This window comes from Bombina bombina, chromosome 4 (genome assembly GCF_027579735.1).
Source record: "Bombina bombina isolate aBomBom1 chromosome 4, aBomBom1.pri, whole genome shotgun sequence".
Taxonomy (NCBI): Eukaryota; Metazoa; Chordata; class Amphibia; order Anura; family Bombinatoridae; genus Bombina; species Bombina bombina.
The window spans coordinates 933,257,204-933,271,180 of record NC_069502.1 but is presented as its reverse complement, the minus strand read 5'-3'; the positions used below and the strand labels follow the sequence as shown (position 1 = coordinate 933,271,180).

Sequence of the window (13,977 nt, the reverse complement as noted above, 5' to 3'; positions counted from 1 at the left end):
CACGAGAGAAGTCCTGTAGTCTAGCATGAGAGGAGGTGATGGTAGAAGAGGCAAGGAGTAGATCGTTGTTGGATCTTAGGGGACGGGCTGGAGTATATTTGTTGATGAGTGAGGACAGGTATGGGGGGGCTGCATTGGTAAGGGCTTTGTAGTTCAGAGTGAGAATTTTGAATTTAATTCTGCTGTGAATGGGGAGCCAGTGAAGGGACTCACAGAGGGGTGCGGCGGATACAGATCGTCGGGAGAGGTGGATTAGCCTAGCAGAGGCATTTAGGATGGATTAAAGGGGGGGAGAGGCAGGAGAGAGGAAGGCCAGTTAGTAGGTTGTTACAGTAGTCAAGCCGGGAAATTACTAGGGAATGGATTAGCTGTTTAGTAGTTTCAGCACTTGTAGTTTCAGAATTGTATTATTGCACTGTTGCTTGCATATAACTATGTGTTTAACCTCCTACAAAGGGATTAAATACATTGTTAAATTCTGCTCCAGAGCAGCAATGCACTACTGGGTACTAGCGGAACACATTAGGTGAGCCAGTGACAATAGGCATATACAACCCCAATTCGAAAAAAAGTTGGGACAGTGTGGAAAATGCAAAAAAACAAACAAAAAAGAGTCATTTGAAAATTCAATTCACCCTGTACTATATTGAAAACACATTAACACATTATCTGATGTTTTGCTTTGTGAATTTAATGTATTTTCTTTCCTAAGATATGGTAAGTCCAAGGCATCATCTTCAATTACTGTTGGGAATATCACTCCTGGTCACAGTTAAAATGTTAAGTATCACTCCCTTACCCACAACCCTCAGTCATTCACTTTGCCTTCGTTCATGGAGGTGGTGAAGATTTGGTGTCTGATGAAATGATTTCTACAAGCAAGTTTTGGGGTATAGCTGTGTTCCACGTTAATCTCTTGAGTAAGGGTTGTGGTGGCTTTCAAACAGTTAGGAAATTGTAAGGTGTCCCTTACTGAATGTTCCTAACTCTTTGCTGCCCTACTATAGAAAATCAGAGGAGGTTACTCTGTGTTTCTTTCATACAGGTCTCTGTGAGGAACTGTGTCCTTAATGCTTATTTATTGTGCTTAGAAGCTCAGATTGCCTCTCCTATACAATTCTGTTCCTCATATTAAAAAGACTTTACAATGTAAAGAAAGAATTGTCTCTCAGGATGATGCTGTTCAGGTAATTCCGCAGCCTTCTCCTGTAAGTCCCAAGCCTCTATGGCATCACAAGCTGTGCCCTGCAGCTCCTCTATTGCTCCTAGTGGGACATATTTGAAAGCTGAAATTGCTGCACAAGTATCTTCTTAGCTGCTTTTCCTATGTTAAAGGTAAAGCATAAGAGGAAAAGGAGTTCAGATGGAAAGGTTTCTGATCCCAGTGGTTCTCCGATGGCTCTTCCTATTAGATCTGATGAAGAAGATGTGTCAGAGCTTTCTGAGGGTGAAATCTCAGATTCAAATAGTGTAATTCCTTCGTCTGAAACTGATGGAAGTTCTTTTAGATTTAAGCTTGAACACCTTCATGTCTTGTTAAAGGAGGTTTTGGCTACTTTGAATGATTTGGACACTCCTGACGTGGTTAATCCTAAGAAGTCTAGTAAACTGAATGATTATTTTGAAGTTCCTTCTACTAAGGAGGTGTTCCCGGTACCTGACCGGGCTACAGACATTATTACTCAGGAGTGGGAGAAGCCGGGGGTTTCCTTTTCCCCGTCTCCTATTTTTAAGAAAATGTTCCCATTCACCGACTCTATTGCGGAGACATGGCACACGGTTCCTAAAGTAGAAAGGGCTATTTCTACTTTAGCCAAGAGAACAACTATTCCTATTGAGGATACACTCAACAACAACAATAAGCTGTGCACAGATCTAAACACAATAATTATACTTTAACAGGCTTATAATTTAGATTCTGTTTTTATATACACTATAGTATGATGTTACCTAGGAAATGCTCATAACAATTAGCACACCTAGGGAAATAATAATAATAATAATAAAATTCAGTTTCACTCAATATTAATCGTATCTGAGGTATTTAAATACACAATACTTAAAATATATAATATAATTATAAAATTCACCACTTCAATAACTCACATTCATGTCTCTGGGAGTAATGGTAGAAACTGTATGTTAAATACCAAATTCTTCTTTCTCAGTAATTCTCTCCCTTGGTGACAAATCTTTTGTGCTGCTTGTTACTTCACTGACCACAAAGGGGTGCTCAGATTTCAAAAAACACTAGAACGATAAGAACACAAAGCGCATCCCAGATTCAAGGTAAAATCATTTGTGACTTTATTTGTGCACACAATTTAATGCACTTACAAGAATTTAAAATATTAAAAGCTTGTAAAAACGTTTTGGTATTCTTCACAGTTCTTACACCACAGGAACCCGCAGGTAGCGACCTCTGCTGCTCCCGTGTGTCTCAGTTTACCAGTAGTCCAATAGTTCAATCTTTAAGAATGGATTATCCAATAGTCAATTGTTCAAATAAAACAAACTCTTATAACGTGCAGTCTCTGTAGTCAAAGGTAGACCCTCCCGTCTACGCGTTTCATTTGCCTCTGCAAACTTTCTCAAGACAGTGGGTGTGGGTCCTATTGAGGATAGTTGCTCTTTTAAAGATCATATGGATAAAAAGATGTAGGTTTATTTAAAAAGAATTTACGTTCATCTAGGTCTTTTATGGCAACCTGCAGTATGTATCGCCACTGTGACAAGTGCTGCATCCTACTGGTTTGATGCATTGTCTGATTCTCTTCAGGTAGAAACGCCTTTAGATGAGATTCAAAACAGAATTAAAGCTCTTAAGCTTGCTAATTCCTTTATTTCAGATTCTATCTTGCAGGTGATTAGGCTGAGTGCTAACTCATCTAGCTTTGCTGTTTTAGGCCAAAGAGCCTTGTGGCTAAAGTCTTGGTCAGCAGACGTCCCCTCTAAGGTCAAGCTTTTAGCTCTTCCTTACAAGGGGAAGAAGTTATTTGGACCAGGTCTGACAGAAATTATTTCCGATATTACGGGTGGAAAAGTGTATTTTCTACCTCAAGATAGAAAGAATAGACCGAAATGTCATCAGAGTAATTTTTGTTCTCTTCGTAACTTCAGAGGTAAGTCTTCCCCTTTGCCTACCAAGCAGGATCAATCTAAGCCCTTTTGAAAGCCCAATCAGTCTTGGCATAAGGGGAAGCAATCGAAGAAGCCCGCAGCTGATTCTAAATCAGCATGAAGGGTTTGCCCCTGATCCGGGACCGGATCTAGTGGGGGGCAGACTTTCTCAATTCTCTCAAGCTTGGATACGAGATGTCCAAGACCTTTGGGCTGTGGACATAGTTTCACAAGGTTACAAATTGGAATTAAAAAACTTTCCTCCCAGGGGCAGGTTCCACCTTTCGAGATTATCTGCAGACCAGACAAAGAGAGAGGCATTCTTAAAATGTGTTCAAGATCTCTCCTCCCTGGGAGTAATTGTACCGGTTCCAATACAGGAACAGGGTCTGGGGTTTTATTCCAGTCTGTTTGTTGTTCCAAAAAAGGAGGGAACTTTCAGACCAATTCTAGTGTTTAAACAAATTTCTAAGAGTACCATCTTTCAAGATTCAGACAATAAGTTCAGTTTTTCCTTTAGTACAAGAGGGTCAGTTCATGGTGACCATAGAGCTAAAGGATGCTTACCTTCATATTCCCATTCACATGGATCATCACAAATTTCTGAGGTTTGCCTTTCTGGAAAAGCACTTTCAATTTGTGGCACTTCCATTTGGCCTTGCTACAGCTCCCAGAATTTTTTCAAAGGTTCTGGGAGCTCTCTTAGCAGTGGTCAGGTCTCAAGGTATTGCTGTGGCTCCCTATCTGGACGACATACTGATCCAGGTGCCATCTTTTCAACAAGCAAAATCTCACACTGAGATTTTGTTGTCTTCTCTTGTAACAAATACGATATTATTGCTACAATATTTGTTATAAAAATGAGTTTTTGTTGCTCTTTTGTGAATGAAACCCAAGAGTCACTGATTACTCTAGGTAACAGTACAGTGAGCTAGTTTTTATGTTAAGTAATTTCAGTATTAATGAGAGCAGAGTTTATGCTTTAAGATGTTTCTCTCAGCGTGGGCTGACTCTGATATGAATAGCTTAGCAAGGAGATTAGTAGTTTGAATTGGTATTAAAGCAGTAAGAATCCTTACACAAATGATGAGGTATAAACTGTTAGTGTCCTTCTGTCTTCACACACACACACCCGTACAATACATACACTCACAGAAGCTCACAGTTATAGAGAGGAATCCAGCAATGAGCAATACTGAGGTAAAGTGCAGGTAAACAGTCATAGATTGAGTTCCGGTATTTGTAGTGGCAAATAGTGAGAAAGTTGATACAAAGTTTTGTATGTACACAAGTCAATGAGAGAAATAATACGCTTGAAGTGGAAAACACTTTGATACCTGACCTCCTCGGCGTGTTCAGAGTTTACACAGCAGCGGGTATGTGCGTGACTGACTTCCGGTCCTGCAGACGCTGTGTCCTCGCTGAGAGATTATGCAGACAGCTGACTCCTGTCAGCGTAACGGTAATTTTGAATGAGAGATTCCTGGAAAAGGCTGTGAAGAGGTTGCCCAACAATGCAAAAGAAATAAGTAACGATATTGCTTTGCAAAATAATAATTAGAACTTAGTAATAGAACTTGTAGTAGAAAGTTTGAAACACTGCAGAACAATCAGAGCAATTTAGGTACTCAGATTCACAGCAGTGCATATGTCCTTCAATATTCAGGCAATGAGATACAGGAACAGGAAGCCTTATATAGGGTTAGAGGCCAAACAGGTGATATACCTTAAAGGTATATCACATACCCCCCTCTTCAAGGCCCCCCAATTCAAATCAGGAAGGTTTATTGGGGTAACGTCTGTGGAATGCAGATTGAAGAGAAGGAGCATGAACGTCCAAGTGGGAAACCCAGGAGTTTTCCTCCATACCATAACCTTTCCACTTAACCAAATACTGGAGAGAACGCCTCCGTACCCTGGAGTCAAGAATTCGCTCTACCTCATACTCCGGGCCATCCTGAAGCAAAACAGGAGGGAGAGGAGATGATTGATGAAGTGAGTCATAAGGTTTAAGTAGGGAGACGTGGAATACAGGGTGCAACCTACAATCAATGGTTAATTTCAACTTTACAGCATTCGGATTTACTATGGAAATAATGGGGTACGGTCCGATGTATTGATTAGCTAATTTCTTGCTGGGGAGCTGGAGCTTTAGATGTTTGGTAGAGAGTAGCACTAAATCACCAATTTTGTAGAGAGGTGTTGGTGAATGATGATAGTCATAATATTTTTTCTGACGGTCTTTAGCCTCACTTAAGTGTAGGTTGAGTATCTCTAGTCTGTCTTTTAGTGTTGAGGTGAAATCAGTAATACTTGGACAAGAGACCGGGGCATGCGATATGGCTATAGTAGATGGATTATATCCATAAGTGGCAAAGAATGGAGTCATCTTTGTGGAAGTTGATATCGAATTGTTATAAGAGAATTCTGCCATAGGTAGGTATTCAATCCAATCGTCCTGTAAGTGGGTTATGTAACATCTTAAGAATTGCTCTAAAGTCTGGTTTAGGCGTTCAGTCAACCCGTTGGTCTGGGGGGGGAATGATGTTGAGTACCTAGTCTCTATTTGTAGGAGTTTACAAAGTGATTTCCAGAGAGCTGAGGTAAACTGTGTACCCCGATCAGAAATGATGGTAGTGGGAATGCCATGTAGGCGTACTATGTGTTCCAAAAATACTCTAGCTGTAGTCATAGCAGTAGGTAAATTCTTGAGAGGGATGAAATGTGCAAGTTTTGTTAAGTGATCAACAACTACTAATATTGTGGCAAAGTGTTGAGATGAGGGTAGATCCACTATGAAATCCATGGAGATGGTGGACCATGGCATAGACGGTATTGGCAGTGGTGAGAGATATCCAATTGGTTTTTTGTGTATAACTTTGTTTCTTGCACATATATCACATTTTTTTATATAAGAGATTATAGAAAGTTCCATTTGAGGCCATTTTTGTATGCCTTTATGTCCTGCTAAAACATTGTCGTGATGATGATGTAGAATGACTTCTCTGAGTGTTTTGGGAACATAGATTTTCTTGTTGTGAAGGTAGAGTCCAGTGACTTCGTCTTTCTCACAGTCACTAGGTAGCTCTGTTTCTTTATGGAGTTCAGATAAGATCTCACTTTCAAGAGAGGTTAGGGATCCCAAGAATTTTTCTTGAGGAATAATCGGATTGAGGGTATCCAGACTCGAATTGACATTTGGTATTCGAGATAGTGCATCAGCTTTAGTATTAATGTTTCCAGGTCTGTAGGTGATTAAAAAATTGAAACGGTCTAAGAATAAGGACCAGCGAACTTGTCGGGCCGAGAGAGTCTTGTTTTTTCGCAAGTATTCTAAGTTCTTATGGTCGGTGTATATCAGGAAAGGTTCTGGAGATCCTTCTAAAAGGTGCCTCCAATGCTCTAAAGCAGCTTTAATCGCTAAAAGTTCTTTATCTCCCACATTATAGTTTAGTTCAGCAGGGAGCAGAGATCTGGAGTAGAACTCTATGGGATGTAATTCCTGAGTAGTTTTATCCTTCTGGGATAAGACGGCTCCTAGTCCATAATTAGAAGCATCTACTTCTAATATGAACTGTGAAGTATAATCAGGCAGGGTTAACACAGGTGCTACTGTGAATAAATGTTTTAGAGTAAGAAATGCTTTTTGAGCCTCGTCATTCCATTTGTAGTTACAATTCTTTCTAGTAAGTAGTGTGAGTGGCTTCACAATGTCTGAAAATGTATTTATAAATTTTCTGTAAAAATTGGAGAATCCCAGAAACCTCTGGAGTGCTCTCAGGGTTTTAGGTTTTGGCCAATTAGTTATTGCAATGATCTTGTCTGGGTCCATTTGGATTGTATTAGGTGAAATGATGTATCCAAGAAATTTTATTTGTTGAACATGGAAATTACATTTTTCCATCTTTGCAAACAGTCGGTGCTCTCGTAGCCGTGTCAGGACCCATCTTACATGTTTCTCATGTTCTTTAAGGGATTTGGAATATACCAGAATATCATCTAGATAGATGATGACGCATACGTCTATGAGATTGTGGAATATTTCGTTAATAAAATATTGAAAAGTCGCTGGGGCATTAGTTAATCCAAATGGCATCACGTTGTATTGGAATAGGCCATAGCGTGTCCTGAAGGCTGTTTTCCATTCATCCCCTTTTTTGATGCAAATTAAGTTATAAGCTCCTTTAAGATCTAGTTTGGTATAAATTGTTGCGTTTGTCAATCTTTCTATCAATTCTGGTATCAGGGGTAGTGGATAACGATTTTTTATGGTAATTGCGTTGAGGCCTCTATAATCTATTATGGATCGTAGTGAGTGGTCCTTATTTTTTACAAAAAAGATTCCAGCTGCTGCTGGTGATGTGGAATGTGAGATAAAGCCTTTTTTGAGGTTATCATCTAGATATGTGCGTAAGTGTTCAAGTTCGGTTTGAGATAGTGGGTAAATTTTCCCATATGGGATTTGTGATCCAAGAATTATGTCTATCGGACAGTCAAAGGGCCTATGAGGTGGTAAACTGTCGGCTTCTTTGAGATCGAACTCATCTACCAAATCAGAATATGCCAATGGTAAACCAGTCTCCAGGCTGGATATTGAACAATGTGGATAACAAGTTTTAGTACAGTAATCCGAAGTTAAAAGAATGGTGTTGTGAGACCAATCTATGTTTGGATTATGTGTATTCAACCATGAGTACCCTAGAATTATTGCATGCCTATCAATAGGAATTATATCATAGACTAAATATTCGGTATGTCCATCTAGTGTTGTTGTCAGTAAAGGAATGGTGTGATGGGTTATAGGCCCTTTTTGTATTAAAGAACCATAAATTAATTTGACAAAGACTGGTTGCTTTTTACACACAATAGGAATTTTATTTCTATATACATAATCAGCATCTATATATATCCCAGATGCTCCGGAATCTATTAAGGCGTCAGTCTGGGTATGTGTTTGATCCCACTGTAAAGAAATGGATAAAGTGAGTTGGTTTGGAGTACCAGTTTTACACACTAATATAGAGGTCTTAATCTTACCCTTCTTTTGTTTGGCCAATAGTGGGCATGAGGATACTGTATGCTCTTTGTGAGCACAGTAGAGGCAAAGATTCGCCAGTCTCCGCCTGGTCTTTTCCTCTGCAGATAGTGGTCCCTTGATAGTACCTATCTCCATGGGTGTGGATTGGTTTCTATCGTGACCTTGGGTAGTTTGAGTCATGCGTCTGGGGGTAGGATCATAGAAACCCTTTTCGGCCTTTCTTTCCCTCAGTCTGCGGTCAAGTGTTGTACTGAGTTTAATCAGTGCTGCAAGTGTCTCAGGAATATCCAGACGAGATAGCTCGTCTTTCAGAGCCTCTGAGAGTCCCAACCTAAATTGATTTTTCAGGCTGATCTCATTCCAAAGAGATTCAGAAGCCCACATTTGGAAGTCAGTGGTGTATTCTTCCACTGTTCTTTTCCCTTGTTTGAGGGCTCTTAATTTTGTCTCTGCGTTTAGTTGACTGTTTGAGTCCTCATATAAACTAGCTAAAGCAGAAAAGAATTCTTGAAGTGAATCTAATATTGGGTCATTGTTCTCAAAAAATCTATTGGCCCAAGTCCGCGGTTCACCACTCAAGAGATAGTTGTGCAGACTCTTATTCTATCTGTAGGATAGGTGCGTGGCTTCATAGAAAATAAGAGAAAGCATGCATTCTTAAAATCACGGAACTCTGACCTTTTCCCTGAAAAGGGTGTAGGTGTTTGTATATGTGGCTCAGGAAGCTGTGGTTCCTTAGGGGTTAATGAATCCTTTATCAAGGTTCTGATAGCTGTGTTTTCAGCTTTGACTTCATTTAATGCATGAGCTAAGAAATCAAGCTTCTGGTACACATTATTAAATTCCTTTTTAATTTCATTAGGATCCATGGTTTGATAACCAGATACTAATGTTTATATGGCCTGAATATTATGTAACAAATACGATATAATTGCTACAATATTTGTTATAAAAATGAGTTTTTGTTGCTCTTTTGTGAATGAAACCCAAGAGTCACTGATTACTCTAGGTAACAGTACAGTGAGCTAGTTTTTATGTTAAGTAATTTCAGTATTAATGAGAGCAGAGTTTATGCTTTAAGATGTTTCTCTCAGCGTGGGCTGACTCTGATATGAATAGCTTAGCAAGGAGATTAGTAGTTTGAATTGGTATTAAAGCAGTAAGAATCCTTACACAAATGATGAGGTATAAACTGTTAGTGTCCTTCTGTCTTCACACACACACACACCCGTACAATACATACACTCACAGAAGCTCACAGTTATAGAGAGGAATCCAGCAATGAACAATACTGAGGTAAAGTGCAGGTAAACAGTCATAGATTGAGTTCCGGTATTTGTAGTGGCAAATAGTGAGAAAGTTGATACAAAGTTTTGTATGTACACAAGTCAATGAGAGAAATAATACGCTTGAAGTGGAAAACACTTTGATACCTGACCTCCTCAGCGTGTTCAGAGTTTACACAGCAGCGGGTATGTGCGTGACTGACTTCCGGTCCTGCAGATGCTGTGTCCTTGCTGAGAGATTATGCAGACAGCTGACTCCTGTCAGCGTAACGGTAATTTTGAATGAGAGATTCCTGGAAAAGGCTGTGAAGAGGTTGCCCAACAATGCAAAATAAATAAGTAACGATATTGCTTTGCAAAATAATAATTAGAACTTAGTAATAGAACTTGTAGTAGAAAGTTTGAAACACTGCAGAACAATCAGAGCAATTTAGGTACTCAGATTCACAGCAGTGCATATGTCCTTCAATATTCAGGCAATGAGATACAGGAACAGGAAGCCTTATATAGGGTTAGAGGCCAAACAGGTGATATACCTTAAAGGTATATCACATCTCTTCACTCCCATGGTTGGAAAGTACATTTGGAAAAGAATTCCCTCGTTCCAGCCACAAGGGTAGTGTTTATAGGACTATAATAGACTCCCTACTAATGAAAATATTTCTGACGGAGGTCAGATAATCCAAGATCCTCTCCTCTTGCCTCTCCCTGCAGTCTTCTGTTCGACTATCAGTGGCTCAATGTATGGAGGTAATTGGACTAATGGTTGCTTGCATGGACATCGTTCCCTTTGCTCGGTTCCATTTGAGAGTTCTACAACTTTGCATGCTCAGACAATGGAATGGGGATCATGCAGATCTATCTTAGATGATAGATCTGGATCAGTCGACAAGAGACTCTCTCCCTTGCTGGCTTTCTCAGTAAAATCTTTCTCAGGGTACATGCTTTCGGAGACCTTCCTGGGTGATTTACACCTCGGATGCCAGTTTGCTAGGCTGGGGAGCAGTCTGGGACTCTTTAAAGGCTCAGGGACTGTGGACTCGGGAGGACTCTACTCTCCCCATAAACATCTTGGAGTTGAGAGCAATTTTCAATGATCTGATGGCTTGGCCTCAGTTGTCTTCAGTCCAGTTTATCAGGTTCCAGTCAGACAACATAACTTCAATGGCTTACATCAACCATCAGGGAGGAACTTAGCCATGAAGGAGGTGTCCCAAATTATCTTGTGGGCAGAAGCTCACAACTGCTATCTATCTGCCATTCACATTCCAGGAGTGGACAACTGGGAAGCGGATTTTCTGAGCAGACAGACTTTTCATCCCGGGGAGTGGGAACTCCATCCGGAGGTTTTCTCCAGCCTGATCTTAAAATGGGGGTTACCAGAGCTGGATCTGATGGCGTCTCGGCAGAATGACAAACTCCTGAGGTACGGTTCGAGGTCGAGGGATCCACAGACAGCTCTGATAGATGCTCTGGCGGTCCTTTGGAATTTCAGGTTGGCATACCCGTTTCCTCTGTTTGCTCTTCTTCCACAAGGCATTGCCACGCAGGAGAGAGCATCAGTGATTCTCGTAGCTCCTGCGTGGCCATGCAGGATTTGGTATGCTGATCTAGTAGAAATGTCATCTCTTCCACCTTGGAGACTGCCTCTGAGGAAGGACCTTCTACTTCAGGGTCCCTTCCTTCATCCAAATCTTGTTTCTCTGAATCTGACTGCTTGGAGATTGAACGCTTAGTTCTGTCTAAGCGTGGGTTTTCGGAGTTGGTCATTGAGACCATGATTCAGGCTCTCAAGCCTGTTACTAGGAAGATTTACCATAAAATATGGCGTAAATACCTTTATTGGTGTGAATCCAAGGGCTACTCTTGGAGTAGGGTTAGGATTCCTAGGATTTTGTCTTTTCTCCAGGAAGGTCTGGAAAAAAGGTTTGTCAACAAGTACTCTGAAGGGTCAGATTTCTGTCCGTTTTGCTACATAAGCGTCTGGCGGATCTTTTTATCAGACCTGTGTTTGTCGGTTTCTCCTCATTGGAGCCTTAACCTTGTTCTTGAAGTTTTGCAGCAGGCTCTGTTTGAGCCTATGCATTCCATAGATATTAAGTTGTTATCTTGGAAGGTTTTATTTATTGTTGCTATCTCTTCAGCTCAGAGAGTCTCGGAACTTTCAGCTTTGCAGTATGAATCTTCATACCTTATTTTTCATGCTGATAAGGTGGTCCTTCGTACTAAGTTGGGTTTCCTTCCTAAAAATGTTTTGGATAGGAATATTAATCAGGAAATTGTTGTTCCTTCTCTATGTCCTAATCCTTCTTCGTATAAGGAACGTTTGTTGCACAATTTAGATGTTGTACGTTCTCTGAAATTCTACTTACAGGTGACTAAGGATGTTCGGCCTTGTTTGTTTGTTGCTCTGGGAAATGTAAAGATCAGAAAGCTGTTTTGGACTTCCTGTTGGGAGGAGCTGACATGTGAGGACGCCGCTCTGTGCGCAAGTGGTTGTGGCGCAGTGTTACATCGCTACCGACCGGTGCTTGCCTTGCCGTTGCTCGTGGAGACTGCTATCCTGGCGGGGCGGAATCCCTGAGCTCGGATGTGGAGCTAGCACTGTGGAAGTCCCTTAAAGGCCGAATTTGCTCTGTCGGCTAGAGCCTCCTTCTTACCTGGTCCTGGCCCTGGTTGACAGCAGGTCTAAGAGTTAACACCAGCGTGCGCAAGGGGTGCATAAACCGCTGGTGTCGGAATCAAAAGGAAGGTGCCGATATTGAAGCTGCTGCCTGGAAGTCCCGATTGCTACCTGGAGGTGTCCGGTGCAGTAAAAGGTGAACGACCGTGGAGAGCAGCAAACAGGCCTAGAAGTGTACAATACCGGAGGTTTTAACCACAAGTATACATCGTGTTGGCTAATAACATTTAAAAAGGCACCTGAAATGCTTGTATGACTCTGATCCTGCCCATACCCTATAGACTGATATTCATGTTGTGTCTGTGACTGGGGCCTCAAATCTTCTTCTTTTTTTTTTCCTCTCCAAACACATCTTCAATTATGTTAAAAGTACAGACACTTGGATACAGGTGAACTCTGCAAGTGGAAGTTTAGAAGCCCATACTGCTCTCTTTAAGTTGTGGTGATAATCTAGATTACTTAAAGATGAAAGAAGATGCTTTATAATCATAATATTTTGCTTGGTGTGTAAAGGAAAGAAGATCAAAACCTATAATCACTGGGAACGTTTTATTTTTCAGGAACATTACATTAAAAGAAAAGACTCCTGATTAACAGAAACCAAGTATTATCTGCCCAACTCAATGTGCTGTCTTCTAGTATATTTTCTGTTTTTGTTACCTATAAGTAATGTGAAGATTATAAATACTAGAGTATAAGTGAATACCCTGGGAAGACAGCTAATATTAAGCAGTCAATGGTCTCTGTCTCTTGGTTCAGTAAGGCCACAGAAAGGTGTAATAGGTAAACCATTAAGGAAAGTATCCTCTAAAGGATAAAAGGGGTTTAAGTTATGCCTATGCTCCTAATAATAGAAGAACTTTCTTGTTAATATATTACTCACTGATTCTGGATCTCTTGAAAGTTAGTATTTGTGTACTTAATGTCGTAGTGACAAGCCAGTACTCATAATAACAATAAGTGTGGAAAAAAAACCTTTTTTTTTTTTTTGGATTGTGGTATTGGAATCAAAATAGAACGTAGATAGCAGCAATTTGGAAAGGAAACACTTGAGCACTCACCTTCTTTTTTTTTTTTTTTTTTTTTTCTTCTCTTCTTCCTTTTCTACACCTTTTTTTTTTTTTTTTTTTTTTACACCATTATATCACATGGAAAGATTTGTATCACACACCAAAGCGAATTCCCCGATAATGCCTCCTAAGCACAAAGGAGAAAAAAAAAACACTAGACAATATGACACTAGCATTTCACATGAAGTCACGCCTAACACATCTATAAATCCTGACTCACCTAACCTTATCAGCCAAATAGCTGGAATTATTAATCCACAGTTTGATTCACTAAAGACAGAAATGACCACACTAACAAATGAGGTAAGACAGTTCCATACTAGGCTTGAAGAAGCAGAAAACAGGATCTCTGACATAGAAGATAGGGTCAATAGCCAAGACCAACTTACAATAGCACACCAAACCAAGTTAGATGAGTTGCAGGCCAGAATTGAAGAGATAGAGGATTGTGCCCGCCGTAATAATTTTAGGATAATTGGATTACCAGAATCTGATAAATATCAAGATTTAATTGCTTTTGCCTCTACTATGCTTCCTGAGATGCTAAATTGCCCAAACAATAGTCCAATAAGGATTGAGCGTGCGCACAGAGTAGGACCAACACGTACAAGTAAAGATGGAAATTTGAGACCAAGAGCTGTGATAGTCAAAGTATCACATTTTCAAGATAAAGTTAATCTTTTTAGATGCTATAGGAAGAAATATCCACTGACAATAGAACAACACAAGATTCTTTTATTTTCAGATTTTTCTATAGAAACGTTAGGTAAACGCAGGGAA

At 40.2% G+C, this 13,977-nt stretch overlaps 1 protein-coding gene across 1 annotated transcript in view; it reads left to right on the top strand.

Annotated features, from left to right (window-relative positions):
* Positions 1–13,977, top strand: part of RMDN2 (regulator of microtubule dynamics 2) — a 390,609-nt gene that overhangs the window by 110,754 nt on the left and 265,878 nt on the right. The gene's annotated exons all lie outside the window — the stretch shown is intronic.